Source organism: Saimiri boliviensis, chromosome 17 (genome assembly GCF_048565385.1).
Source record: "Saimiri boliviensis isolate mSaiBol1 chromosome 17, mSaiBol1.pri, whole genome shotgun sequence".
Taxonomy (NCBI): domain Eukaryota; kingdom Metazoa; phylum Chordata; class Mammalia; order Primates; family Cebidae; genus Saimiri; species Saimiri boliviensis.
In genome coordinates, this window is record NC_133465.1 from 59,225,602 (window position 1) to 59,241,280 (window position 15,679).

The following is a 15,679-nucleotide window of genomic DNA, read 5'->3' on the forward strand; positions in this document are numbered from 1 at the left end:
AATAAACCTATGAAAAATACTCAGCTTCACTAATCATCAGAGAAATGCAAATCAATACTGCAATGAGATGCCATCCTACACCAGTCAGAACTGTTATTATTAAAAAGTCAAAAAATGAGATGCTTATAAGGCTGCAGAGAAGAAATGCTTATACATTCTTACTGGGAATGTAAATTAGTTCAGCCACTCCAGAAAGCAGTTTGGGAATGTCCCCAAGAACTTAAAACAGAGCTACCATTTGGCCTAGCAATTCCGTTATTGGGTATATCTCCAAAAGAAAAAAATTATTCTACCAGAAGGACACATGCACACATATGTTCATTGCAGCACTCTTCACAGTAGCAAAGACTTGGAATCAACCTAAATGCCTATCAATAATAGACTGGATAAAGACAGTATTGTACATATACACTATGAAATACTATGCAGCCATAAAAAAGAACAAAATCGTGATCTTTGAAGGAACATGGATATAGCTGGAGTACATCATCCTAAGCAAATCAGTGCAGGAACAGAAAACCAAATACTGCATGCTCTCACTTAGAAGTGGGAGCTGAACACTTAGGTCCACTTGGGTACTTGTGGACATAAAGATGACAACATTTGACCCTGGAGACTAGTGGAAGGTGGAAGGACGGAGGGGAGAAAGGGTTGAATAACTAACTATTGGATACTGTGCTCATTATTTGGGTGATAAGATCAATGTAAATATCAGCATCATACAATACTCATGTAACAAACCTGCACGTATACCTCCTGAATCTAAAATAAAAGCTGCAGTTATAGAAATAAAATAAGGCTGGGCATGGTGGCTTACTTTGGGAATCCAAGGCAGGCAAATCATCTGAGGTCAGGAGTTAGAGACCAGCCTGACCAACATGGTGAAACCCCATCTCTACTAGAAATACAAAATTATCTGGGTGTGGTGGCCCATGTCTGTAATTGCAGCTACTCCTGAGGCTAAAGCAGGAGAATCGTTTGAACCTGGGAGGTGGAGGTTGCAGTGAGCCAAGATTGCATCACTGCACTCCAGCCTGAATGACAGAGTAAGACTCCATTTAAATTACAAAAAAAAAAAAAAAAAAAAAAAGAAAAGAAATAAAGGAATTTTAGGAACATTGCATATGTTACAGTGTATATGGAACTACATGGAACATATTTAGTCATATATTTCACCCACATTTCTCTGATCACATAGATGGAACATGGTTCTGGTGCAATAGAGAATTTATTTACTTTTTCTTGTGCTCAGCCTTCGCAATTAACTGATTTAGATGTTTCAAGGTGGCTGCCTGGAACAATTTGCAGAGTTATTACCTAAGACTAGAGAACTCCACTTCTTTTGACACCCTGAATTATAGCATTGCCCGAAGCAATATTTGTTAGTTACAGTGATCATTATTTATTCAGGAGTAAAAGCTGAGAGTTTAAATTTTTCTATGGGACTGTGGAATTTTCACTTTAAGGGTTACATGAGGATCTGAACTAGTTAGAATTGAAATTAGTACACTTGTATGAACCAAACTATGGTACTTTGAAAATAAGTTGTTTGCTTTTGTAGATTAGTTTTATCTTTTTAGAAAAATCTAAGATTTAAATTTTATGATTTTCTTGAAGCAATTTCTTTGCCTTTGCTTTTTAATTGGGCATCATGAGCCCCTAGCCAGAAGTGTCACCAGTGGGAAATGTACTAAGCCAGCAAAGTATGTAGCCGAACAAAAGTCAAAGGCCACTGTGTTCTTTTGCTAGGCTATGGTTTGCAAAACACGGCTGTCACAAAAGTCCAGCTTCTGGAAAGAAAGGTGACTAGATATTGCAGAAACAGCCATGGAGCAAAGGATTAAACTGAAGTTTTCCAGGTTGCATGGTTTGAGTTACAGGGTAAAGAATCCTGCCATGTATTTTCTATTGTTTTGGCCATGGTTTCTTTACCCTCTTGTTTCTTGTTGGCAGGGAACGTGAAGAGTTCCAGAATTCATGAGGAATTTCAGGCCTGGTGAAAGGACTGCATTTTTTCCTTATACTTTTTCCTCCAAGAAGACATTGAGTTAGAAAGATCTGAAAGGGGGTCAGCATCTCCTCCTTCTTTGCTCCACTCAAGAATAGGAGGGACTCATCTACTAATATCCATTCCTTCTAGTTTGCAGTTAATTTCTCAGCTTTGCTTCTTATATTGTCAAATGGAGACTCTAGATGTTTCTTGAGTCCAGGGATTAGCCAATTCTTTGTTTCTGTCACCATTGACAATGCAGGATCATAAGGTGCTTCTGAAGACCAAATGCTAAAGCCGTTAAGAAGGCAAGAGAGTGAAAATGGGGTGGGGAAATGAAGAAAAGAGCATGAAAAAAGTAAGAAATACATTTGTTAGTGCGGCAGTGTGGGTATAGCAGAAAAGATGCTACATTATTTCAATAAATGTTGAAAGAAAATTTGATAAAATTCATTGTGCATTTCTGATAACAGCAAATTATTTATTAATTTTCTGTAGCTGCCATAACAAATTACCACAAACTTGGTGGTTTAAAACACCAGAATTGTGTGGTTTTTTTTTTTTTCAGTTTTGTTTTAAGTTCAGAGGTACTTGTGCAGGTTTGTTATATAGGTAAACTTGTGTCATGGGGTTTGTGTAACATATTATTTCATTACCCAGGTATTAAGCCTAGTACCCATTAGTTATTTTTTCTGATTTCCTCCCTCCTTTTACCTTCCACCTGCTGATATGCCCCAGTATGTGTTGTTCCCCTCTGTGTGTCCATGTGTTCTCATCACTTAGCTCTTATTTCTGTAAATGAGAACATGAGATACCTGGTTTTCATTCCTGCATTAGTCTGCTAAAGATAATATCCTCCAGTTCCACCCATGTTCCTGCAAAAGACATGATCTCGTTCTGTTTTTATGACTGCCTAGTATTTCATGGTGTATATGTACCACATTTTCTTTTCTTTTTTTTTCTTCTGAGACTGAGTCTTGCTGTATCACCCAGCCTGGAGTGCAATGGCACAATCTCGGCTCATTGCAACCCCAGTCTCCTGGATTGAAGCAATTCTCCTGCTTCAGCCTCCCACATAGCTGGGACTACAGGCATGCATTGCCATGTCTGGCTAATTTTTGTATTTTTAGTAGAGACAGGGTTTCACCATGTTGGCCAGGCTGGTCTTGAACTCCTGGCCTCAAGTGATCTGCCCATCTTGGCCTCCTGAAGTGCTAGGATTATAGGCATGAGCCACTGTGCCTGGCCCACATTTTCTTTATCCAGTCTATCATTGATGGGCATTTAGGTTGATTCCACATCTCTGCTCTTGTGAATAGTGCTGCAGCGAACATGTATGTGTATGTATCTTTATGGTAGAATGATTTATATCCCTTTGGATATAGACCCAGTAATGGTATTGCTGAGTCAAATGATAGTTCTGCTTTTAGTTCTTTGAGGAATTACCACACTGATTTCTGCAATGATTGAACTCTAATTTATCCTCCCACCAACAATGTATAAGCCTTCCATTTTTCTCTGCAGTCTTGCTGGCATCTGTTTTTTTTTTTTTTTTTTTTTACTTTTTAATAATAGCTATTCAGACTGGTCTGAGATGGTATTTCACTGTGGTTTTGTTTTACATTCTCTAATGATCAGCAATCAGCTTTTTTTACATGCTTGTTTGGCCACACGTATATCTTCTTTTGAAAAGTGTCTGTTTGTGTCCTTTCCCCACTTTTTAATGGGTCTGTTTGCTTTTTTCTTGTAAATGTGTTTAAGTTCCTTATAGATGCTGGATATTAGACCTCTGTGAGATGCATAGTTGGCAAAAATTTTTCCCATTCTGTAGGTTGTCTGTTTATCATAATTTCTTTAGCTGTACAGATGCTCTTTAGTTTAATTAGATCCCATTTGTCAGTTTTTTGCTTTTATTGCAGTTGCTTTTGGCATCTTTATTATGAAATCTTTGTCCATTCCCATGGCTAAATGGTATTGCCTATGTTGTCTTCCAGGGTTTTTATAGTTTTGGGTTTTACTTTTAAATCTTTAATCCCTCTGGAGTTGGTTTTTGTATATGGCATAAGGAAGGGATCCAGTTTCAATCTTCTGCATATAGCTAGCTAGTTATCCCAGCATCTTTTATTGGATAGGGAGTCATTTCTCCAGTGTTTGTTTTTGTCCGTTTTGTCGAAGATCAGATGGTTGTAGGTGTGCAGCCTTATTTCTGAGCTCTGTATTCCGTCCCATTAAAACACTGGAAGTTTTTTCTCTGACATCTGGAGGCCAGAAGTCTACAGTGAAGGTGTTGATGTGTCAGGCTCCCTCCAGAGGCTCTGGGAGAGAATCCATGCCTGTGGTGGCGGCTGGCCTTTGGCATTCCTTAGATTGCAGCTGTATCACTCAGTCCTCACTTCCCCTTCTCTTCTCTGCGTGTATCTACTCTCCCTCTGCCTCTCTGTGTAAGGACACTTCTGATTGCATTTAAGTTTTACCTCAATAATTTAGGATAATCTTCTCATTTCAAAATCTTTAATTCAGTTGCATCTAAAAATTTATCATAATAACATTCATAGGTTGCATAGATTAGGATATGGGCATGTTATGGGCATGTCCTTGGGAACCATTCTCAGCCTAGCCCACTCAGTAAAATGTAAATAGTGATATACCTCCTCAAAATGAGAAAAATCATTCAGTTGGTATAGTCAGCTGAATCCAAAGCCAGCATCATTTTTTTTTTTTAAATTGTGATAAGTGAGAAAGAGTTCTTAAAGTAAGGATTAAATGAAGATGTTTGCATGAATATTTCATATATTTTTTGGGCATGTCAGCCAATGAGCTTATAAAATAGAACTATATAAGAGGCTTAAATATTAAAAAATTGTGTACCATTTATTTGGAAACAAATAACTAGCCATTGGGGAGGCAGAAAGAATGTCCTTACCTACCTTATGAAAATGCAGAGAACATAAAAGAATGTAAAAATTTAAAATTTTATATTACCAAAAAGGAAAAAAAAACCTCTGTGTGTGTGTGTGTGTGTGTGTGTGTGTGTGAACACTAAGTACAAAAGGGGCAATGCCTTCTCTTACAAAGAAAACACTAATAATAATAACCTATTATAAAAATGAGCAGATGACTTGAACAGGCAGTTCACAAAAAAATGAATACAGATGTCAGTGGACCTATAAAAAATACTCAGCTGCAGCTGGGCTTGTTGCCTCACGCCTGTAATCCCAGCAATTTGGGAGGCCGAGGCTGGCGGATTACCTGAGGTCAGGAATTCGAGATCAGCCTGGCCAACATGGGGAAACCCCGTTTCTACTAAAAGTACAAAAATAAGCCAGGCATAGTGGTACATGTCTGTAGTCCCAGCTACTCAGGAGGCTGAGGAAGGAGAATTGCTTGAATCCGGGAGTTGGAGGTTGCAGTGAGCCAAGATCGTGCCGTTGCACTGCAGCCTGGGTGACAAGCGAGATTCTGTCTTAAAATATATATAATATATCTCTTCAGCTCCATTAAATATTTTAAGAATGTGATTCAAAACAATGAGGCACCCCTGTATACTTATCAAATTGACAGAGATGAAGATGTTTATTAATTACCAAATGTTGCTGAGATATTCATTTATATTTATTCATTTTTCTTTTCTCATTAAGAGTTTAAATTAGCTTGCTAGGTTGCATAAAATTAAGCAATTTAGCATAAATTAAAAGTAAGTGAGACCACCTGCAAAGTAGTCTTGCCAAAAATCTGATCAAGTTGAATCTGATCAAGTTCTAACCAACAGAGGGATGTGTGAGTCAATAATAAGGGGCAAGAGCAGCAGAATCCAATGGAAAAAACTGCAGGACACATGGCCTGCATTTCTTCAACAAAATAATTTCATGAGGTTGCAGGAGGAGAGGAAAGGAAGAAGCAAAAAGAAATGGAGGGAGGCGGGTGTAGTGGCTCACCCCTGTAATCACAGCTACTTAGGAGGCTAAGGCAGGAGAATCACTTGAACCCAGGAGGCAGAGGTTGCAGTGAGCTGAGATCGTGCCACTGCACTACAGCACAGGTGACAGAGTGAAACTCCATCTCAAAAAAAAAAAAAAAAAAAAAAAAAAAGGAAAAGTACATATCCTGGGCTCAGCTCCCCAAATATTCTCATGGTAAGACAAAATCAGATCACCTGAGGCAGGGAGTTTGAGACCAGCCTAGACAACATGGTGAAACCTTGTCTCTACTAAAAATACAAAAACTAGCTGGGCATGGTGGCTCATGCCTATAATACCAGCTACTCAGGAGGCTGAGGCACGAGAATCACTTGTACCTGGGAGGCAGAGTTTGCTGTGAGCCGAGGTTGTGCTACTGCATTCCAGCCTGGGTGACAGAGTGAGACTCTGTCTTGAAACAAAAAAAAGAAAAAAGGAAAAAAGCAATGAAGGGAAAGGCCCTTGATTAAAAGGGAACTAAGAAACTTAACTGCTTATAAGGCATGGTCCTAATTTTGATCTTGATTCAAGCACACAGTAATTTAAAATATTTGAGATTTTTATGAGAATTAGAATTTTGAACACTGAGCAGACATTAAGAAATTGTGTGATAATGATTTTACGGTTACTATTTTTTCAGTAGTTTCTTTTAGAGATATTTGGTAAAGAGAATATGGATGAAATAATTTGATGTCTGGGAAAAAAGTTGGGATATAGACTAAACAAAATGTCCATGAGTCAATATTTGTTGAAGCTGGGAGTGGATATATAGGGATTGATTATAACTACTTTGATATTTTCTCATATGCAGTCATTTGTTGCATAACAATGGGGATAAGTTTTGAGAAACATATAGTTAGGTGATTTTGTTGCTGTGTGAACATCATTGAATGTACTTACACATACCTCAGTGGCATAGCCTGCCACACACCTATGCTATATGATATGGCCTATTGCTCCCAGCACCTTTTATAGGATAGGGAGTACAAACCGGTACAGCATATGACTGTGCTGAAAACTGTAGGCTCTTGTAAAAAAATGGCCAATATCTGTGTATGCCAACATAGAAAAAGTATAGTAAAATGTGGTATAAAAGATAAAAAATGGTTCACCTGTGTAGGGCACTTACCATGAATGGAGCTTCCAGGATGGGAAGTTGCTCTGGGTGAGTCAGTGAAGGAGTGGTGAGTGACTGTGAAGGCCTCACATTACCTACTATACACAACTGTATACATTATAAACACTGTACACTTAAGCTACACTGAGTTTATAACTATGTTTTTCTTTCTTCAACAATAAACAATAAATGAACACTAGCTTATTGTAACTTTTAAACTTTCTAAACTGTAATTTTTTAAAACTTCTGGCTCTTTGTAATAAATAACACTTAGCTTAAAACACAAATATTTAGCTATACAAAAATATTGTCTTTTTATATCATTATTTTATAAGCTTTTTCTATATTAAAATTATTTTAAGTTTTACTTTAAAATTTTTTAAAAAAACAAGACAAACACACCTATCAGCTGTGGTCTACACAGGGCCAGACTCATGAATATCACTGTCTTCCACCTCCACATCATGTCCCAGGTTTTCAGGGGCAATAGCACGCATAGAGCTGTCATCTCCTATGATAACAATGCCATCTCCTGGAATACCTGCTGAAGAACCTGCCTAAGGCTGTTTTACAGTTAACTTCAAAAAAAATATATACAAGTAGAAGGAATATACTCTAAAATAACAAGAAAATGTATAATATAGTAAATATATAAATCAGTGACATAGCCATTATTATCAGATATTATGTCCTGTTCATCATTGTGTGTGCTGTACTTTTGTATGACTGGTAGTGCAGTAGGTTTGTTTACACCAGTAGCACTACAAACCCATGTGAATAATGAATTGCACTGACATTATGATGACTACCATGTCACCAGATGATAGTAATTTTTCTACTCTATTATAATCTTATGTGACCCTTTGTGTATATGCAATGTGTTGTTGACTTAAACATCATTATGCAGTGTATGCCTGTATTTAAAATGTCTTATAATAATATGTTATTAAAACAATGGGTAAGACAGAAACAAAGTAGACCTGCAAAAAAACAGTGACTTGGAAATGAATGTGAATATAATTTCTAGTTTAGCTCTAAGCTTTTTAGCCACTAACCCAAGGAAGGAAATAGAAGGAAACATCATTCTCATTTGCTCTAGGCAGGAATTGATCAATTATGCAGGAGAAGCCGCTTCTTTCTGTTACTGATACACATTTTTTTTCCTGAGTCTTTATAAAGAGAACATTATGTAAGATTATGAAAATCATCATCAGGGACATGCATTTCAGAGGCCTTTTTGTAAGGTGTACCCCAACAAGAGCTAATGGCATTGGGATAGAATGCAGCTCCAAAGAAATGAGATGGAGCTGAGTGAGAGGCAGAACAGACCCTGTACTGATAGCATTCTAGGAGGGGTTGCAAATGAAGAACTTTGCTCCTTGTATTTTTATTGCACCTGAATCTTCAAGCAGCTGGTTGAATTAAAGTTGAGTTTCCATTGGTTAAAAGGGAGGTAATCCGAGTGTTATTAAAATTGTGGTCTTGGACCAGAGGGAAAAAAGCATCCATTACTTTCACACACACACAAAATTCAACTATTTTACTATGCCACTCTTTTAACTATTAAAACAGAGTTTCTGTGATTCTGTTACTATGTAAGAATATATTTTGGTAAATTTCTTTTTTTCTTTTTTTTGAGATGGAGTTTGTTCTTGCTGCCCAGGCTACAGTGCAATGACTCAATCTTGGCTCATCTCAACCTCTGCATCCCAGGTTCAAGCACTTCTCCTGCCTCAGCCTCCTGAGTAGCTGGGATTACAGGCACTTGCTACCATGCTTGTTTAATTTTTTATTTTTAGTAGAGACGAGGTTTCTCCATGTTGATCAGGCTGGTCTCAAACTCCCAAACTCAGGTGATCCGCCTGCCTCAGCCTCCCAAAGCGCTGGGATTACAGGCTTGAGCCACTGCACTGGCCCTTTTAAAATTAAATTAAATTTTTTTTTTTTAGACGGAGTTTAGCTTTTGTCACCTAAGCTGGAGTGCAGTGGCACAATCTCGGCTCACTGCAACCTCCGCATCCTGGATTCAAGTTATTCTCATGCCTCAGCCTCCCAAGTAGCTGGGACTACAGGCGCCTGCCACCATGCACAGGTAATTTTTATATTTTTAGCAGAGACAGGGTTTCATCATGTTGGCCAGGCTGATCTCAAACTCCTGACCTAAGGTGATCCACCTGCTTTAGCCTCCCAAATTGCTGGAATTATAGGCTTGAGCTACTGTGCCTGGCTGTTTTGGTAAATTTCAAACATATTCAAAAGTAGACTGTATGCAGTTATGCAGGTATCCGACACTCAGCTTTGACAATGACCAACTCATAGCCAATCTTATTTTATCTGTATCTCCATCCCACACCCTGCCATTATTTTGAAGCAAATTCTAGAATAATATTATTTCATTTGTAAACATTTCAGTATTATTTCTAAAAAATGAATACTTTTTTAAAAAGTCTAACCAAAACCCAGTGTGTATTTTGAAAAGATTGAAGACACCACTAAATTTCTTTGCAACCCTTTGCCATATTTTTATTTTAAAGTGATATTTTTAACACCCTTATGACTACCTTTCCTTTTGATCAATGCCAATGAGTGAAGCAGCCCATGAATGAGGAAGGAGATGAACACAGACACTGGGAATTCCCCAAGAACCACTGCCTGCCTCTTGCCTTCCCCCTGGGCCTAGAACACAACTCAGGGCATTGGCTGTGAGTTGCTTTTAGGTCCTTTTAAGAACATGTTAGTCAACATCAAATTGTTAATACGACATAAAAGCTCTACTAGGCTTTTTTTTTTTTTAAAGCTTTAATCACATGAGGCTGTAAGAAAACCTATTGAGTGCTTTTATTCTCTGAAAAGGGGGTCATTTCCCAATTAGCGGGTGGACAGGCTGGCTCATTCTCATTTGACAGGAGCGTAATTCTTTGTGTCCTTCACCAATTCTTCAAAATGTTCTTAGCTTGGCTGCCTTTCCTTCTTTCGTTCTTACTTCCCTGACTGTCTCGTGCATCTTTATACTTCTTTGTTTGTCATCCCCAGACCTACATATTTCCTCCCGTCCCTCTCTTAAGCTCCATTTGTCTGCTTGAATTCTGCCGTGTGTCCCTCTAGCATCTTTTCCTTAGTACATCTGAATTGGAACTCATGATCTACCCTTTCTCCACTGCCCACCCCAACTGACCTGACTTTCCTCTTTCACTTAATTTCATTTAGGTGTGGAAAAACCAGACGATGAGCATTATTTTTACTACCACCACTACTAGTAGTAGTGGCAATACTAGTATCAGCAGTACTTCTACTATTACTATTACTATTACTATTGCTACTACTAATACTTAAACTTCTGTTGCTTTGTACTTCTGCAGTAAGTGACCAGAGCCTGTAGATTTCGCCTCTGCAGAATTTAAACAGCTTATTCGTTAGCCAAATTGCTCTGCTCTCTACCTCTTATTTTTGGGTCTAGTGCTTAAACTCTGTATATAGGTAAGAAGACATGGGCCCTGACTTTGAAGGGCTTGCATTTTTAGTGGAAGAGATGGATGAAGAGGTGGGTTCACTTAATCAGTATAGGAAGGTCTAGGGTACTGTGGCAATGCAGAGGAAAGGTATTTATTGTATTGGGGACTTTCATGAAAGGCTTCCTGGAGAAAAACATGCTTGAGTTGAGTGTCGAAGTTGACTGGGGAAAACAGGTACTAATGACATTCTGGGGAAAATATGAACAAAGACCTGGAGGCATAAGACATCAAGGGATGAGAGTATGTGGGTGTATGGATGAGTGTGTATGTAACATAGTTTCAAATATCCAGATATTAGATCAGTTAATCTTGTTATATCTTTTTTTTCCCTAAAGCATAGATGTGGCATGACACTCTGCTAATGAAAAATATAAATGGCTTTTTAAATCTGAAATTTAACTTTTATTAGTTACAGTGTTTCAGTCTCTGACTCCAGCCTCCTCCTCTAGGCTTCTCTCTCCACCACCTTTCACTTTGTTCAGCGGAGAAAACTCAGAATGCTTTGACTATACCACAGTGCTTCTTCTTACATAGATAGTTCATCCTCATTTTGCTTAGAATCCTCCTATTGTCTCCCCAAGTCCTGATTGCCAAAATCCCACCCTTCATCTTTTTAAACTTTTGATTTTGGAAACATTTAAATATATACAAAGAAGACATAAAGTATAACAAACCCTCATGTACCCTTAAATCCTACCAATTAGCAAAGTGCCACTTCAAATATCACTCCGTATGTGAGACCATTTTTTTTTTTTTTTTTTTTTTTTGAGTCTCACTCTGTTGCCAGGTTGGAGTGCAGTGGCACAATCTCGGCTCACTGCAACCTCTGCCTCCCAGGTTCAGGGGATTCTCCTGCCTCAGCCTCCTGAGTAGCTGGGACTATAGGTGCACCACCACACCCAGCTAATTTTTGCATTTTTAGTAGAGATGGGCTTACACCATGTTGGCCAGGATGGTCTCAATCTCCTGACCTCATGATCCACCTGCCTCGGCCTCCAGAGTGCTGGAATTACAGGCATGAGCCACTGCGCCGGGCCGAGACCATTTTTTGGTGTTGCTTGTCTCACCACTTCTCTCCTGCTTTCAGGGTACAATGCTTGTATTGTACATCACATATACTCACTGTTACTACAGAGTTGGATTTTCATATCTCCTGACTCTTTGATGGCAGAATTTGCATCTTAATAAATTTTGACCCTTACAATGTGTACCCTGGGGAATGATTGACAATTTCAGCTCTAAGATAGAGATAACTCAATGAGGAGCTAGCTTGGAATTTCATTTTTACTAATCAGAAAGAACTGGTGGGTTGTAGGGAAAGTGACAAGAGCCTGAGAGGAAAGTGAAATTCTCATCATAAAGTGAGAAATGGTAAAACAAGACAAATAAAAACAACTTTACATAGACATATGGTAGACAAGAGCTACTTTACCGTGGCTGGGGTCTCAGACATTTGTTAAACCTATAAAAAAAAAAAACCAAAATATGGCTCCTGAAGTCTCACTCTATCAACTTAGCCAGTAGCTACTGTCCCCAGTAGCTGAGAGACCTGGACAAAAGAGCATCAGCAGGGATCCCACCTGCATGTGTCCTTTTGGGGCAGTTTCACCAGTAGGGATAGGACTGCAAATGTGGTTTCAGTGACACAACTAAGATGTGAGATTTTAAGAGTTTTTAGCACTTAGAGACTCTGTATGGGACCCAGCATGCCTGGAAGTCACACACACACATGCACGCACGCACACACAGAGAGAGAAGGGACCAGTGGGCCAATGTCTTTATTGGCTGCAGGGTATTATCCAGTTTCCTGCAGGGAATTTTAATTTCTGGGTTTAAAGCAAACAGGCAATAGTTCTAGGAGGTCATAGTGTGACTGAGAGATGGTCACCTTACATTTATGGGCAGATGTCTGTATGATCTGTTTAAAGGATGTGGCAGGAAAGTAGGGAAGCCAACCTGCTAGGCAGGAGAGATGTCTGTAAGTTTCATCTCTGCCACTGGTTTGGAGCCACTCTGGTGGAGTACGGTATTAGAAACCATGTCAAGAGTGACTGAGTCCTGCTTCTCATATGAGAAATTTTAACTTAGGTTTAAAAATGATTACTGAGGGCCGGGCATGGTGGCTCATGCCTCTATTCCCAGCACTTTGGGAGGCCAAGGCAGGAGGATAACTTGAGATCAGGAGTTTGAGACCAGCCTGGCCAACATGTCAAAACCCTGTCTCTACTAAAAACACAAACATTAGTCGAGTTCAGTGGTGGGCGCCTGTAATCCCAGCTGCTCAGGAGACTGAGGAAGGAGAGTCGCTTGAACCCAGGAGGGGGAGGTTGTAGTGAGCCAAGATAGCAACATTGTACTCCATCCAGCATGGGTGACAGAGCAAAACTCTGTCTCAAAAAAAAAAAAAAAAAAAAAAAAAAGGATACTGAGACTATGTAAAATTATAAGTACTCACTATACTCAGTCCCAGAAATCCTGAGGATGATTCAAGATTGATGAGATGTTTGAAAAATGTAATTCTAGCATAAATAACACAAAAGAAGAAGAGTGGAGCATGGAATTTGAAGAAATAAGATGTCATCCAGGGAACATTCTGCTTAGCTCATATTTTAAAAATAAAAGCACAAATATGGAAGGGAGAAAAGAAAGTATTTATTGAGTATCTATGTTTTGCTAGACCCGGCTAAGCTTCTTCACACACAGTGTGTCAATTGAGTCTCTTAATGACCTGGGGAGATTGTACGTCATCTCCAGTTTGCAGGTGTGGAAACTTAGTTTAAGATAAGAAACGTTCTAAATGTTATGTCACTAAGTGGGACAGCTGGGATTTGAAATGTCTTATTGATGCATAGGTTTGTGCAATTTACATTCCATTCTTGGTTGTTTATTTTGTTTTTTGAAGAGCTCTGTACAAATGTTCAAAACAGTTGAGAAAAGACTAATAAATATTCAGTCAACAAATACTTATGATGAGCAGGTGCTGGGCAGAATCATTGGCCATCATGGAACTTATATTCTAGTAGGGAAAGGTAGATAAACAAGTAATAAATAAATGCAAAATAAATAAATACAAAAATAAAATAATTCTATATTGTGAGAAAAGGTATGCAGGAAATGAATGGAAGATGATCATGGAGTTCTATTTTAGAGAGAGTGGACATTTTCAACTAAAAAATCAAAAGTTTCAGGGAAGCTACTTTGATCTCATATTGTGTTGCAGGCCACGGGTAAGGTGCTGGAATGGGAAAGTAGGAATGTGTGGATAGGAATCCTTAGGTTGTGTTCAGTAAGATCTGGGAAGGTTCTTTGAGGGAAGTTTTGAATTTGGAAGGTTGAGTTCTTGTCTGCAAGAACCTTTCTTAGAGGAAGGGTATCTACCTAGAGCCCTCCAGGTAGAAGGAACAGCATGAGGAAAGGTAAGATCTTAGGAGATTCATTCTGACTCTGAAATCAAACTGACTGCAAGTTTTAAAATACAAGCACAAATATGGAAGGGAGAAAAGAAAGTACTTATTGAGTACCTATATTATGCTGGACGCTGCTAGGGCACAGTGGCTCACACCTGTCATCCCAGCAACAGGACTTTGGGAGGCCGAGGCAGACGGATCACCTCCTGAGGTCAGGAGTTTGAGATTAGCCTGGCCCACATGGCAAAACCCCATCTCTACTAAAAATACAAAAATTAGCCAGGTGGGATGGTGCATGCCTATATTCCCACATGCAGCTACTGTGGAGGCTGAGAGACATGAGAATTGCTTGAACCTGGGAGGCAGAGGTTTTGGTGAGCCTAGATCGTGCCACTGAACTCCAGCCTGGGTGACAAAGTGAGACTGTCTCAAAAAAAAAAAAAAAAAAAAAAGCTTTTCAGCTTTTCTTCTCTAAACTTTATGTAATTCCAGAGAAATTTGTCCTACTGGTTGGAGTCTCAGTGGTTTATAAGAACCAGTGGTTTTGGAGGATGGCAGGGTCCCTATTCACTTTTACATCACTGTTGCAAAGCCAGCTTTCTTTCTGCATGCCTCTTCCCCTGCCCTGCTTTGTTAGTCAATTTGCATATGATCATTGCAATTTAATAACATTGAATGATACTTCACTGCTGATTTTATTGCCAACTACCCTTGGAACGTAAGCCTAGATGCAAGTAGTAAGGAGAGGGCAGCCAAGGCCTCTAGATTGCTAGTTACTTGGCTGGGAATCCCATTCATATTGGGAAACAGATTTTTAAAATAAATTTGCCACTGGAAGCACTGCCATCCTTTTGTGAAGCTGTGTCAATAATCATAAAGTTTCATAATCATGCCCCCAACCCTCAGCCAAGCTAACAAATATTTAGGCATCAGCATATCTTCACGATGCCACCTTCTGTTGACCGCACGGGCTTCTCATGTTGTTTGGGTTGGCAGTGGAACACAATCTTCTGTTTTATATAATGAGGAACATCAGAGAAGTCCTTTGTGCTTACCCTGTCAGAGTGTGTGCAAGACCTCTTGTGTACCCCATCATTTTCGCTGCAGTCGAAGCTAGCGAACATTTCTGTGGCCTAGTAAATATTTTCTAGCTATTGGCAAGGTTTTTTTTTTTTTTCCAGTGCCATGTTGTTCCAGGCCAGGATTATAATGACCCAGCTTTGCTTTGGTTTAAGATGAATTTTACAAATATATGTATGTGTTGGGACTACACTATTTTCAGAGAACACAGACATGGGTGTAACAGGGTCTGATGCAATATAGTGCTGTATATACCCAATCAGGCTGACGAGGCTTACCCTTTGCAGACTGTGCCAATAAGCAGTCGAGGCTTGTTTTGATCTGCAGAAATATACAGAATTCTCTCATTCTGAGAAGGCTTGTTGCTAGCATGTGACATCATAGAAAGCCCTTTTTTTCTGCTTTGCTTTGGAATATCAAAGAAAAAGTCCGTGGAACATAGTTGGCCACTTAGCTTTATTATTCATAGTGCTCCCTCCCTTTTTTTTTTTTTTTTTTTAACAGTGTTCAATGTTAGCGTCAGGTGTTGGCTGCCTTCCTGGGGGAACAGATTGCTGTGATGTAAACACAGCTGGAAACTGACCACATATTGTTTTTCTTTCTTTTAAGAAATGAAA

The 15,679-nt window shown here is 39.0% G+C and overlaps 1 protein-coding gene across 2 annotated transcripts in view; it reads left to right on the forward strand.

Annotated features, from left to right (window-relative positions):
- MAP2K6 (mitogen-activated protein kinase kinase 6) overlaps positions 1 to 15,679 on the forward strand; it is a 143,562-nt gene that overhangs the window by 76,422 nt on the left and 51,461 nt on the right. The gene's annotated exons all lie outside the window — the stretch shown is intronic.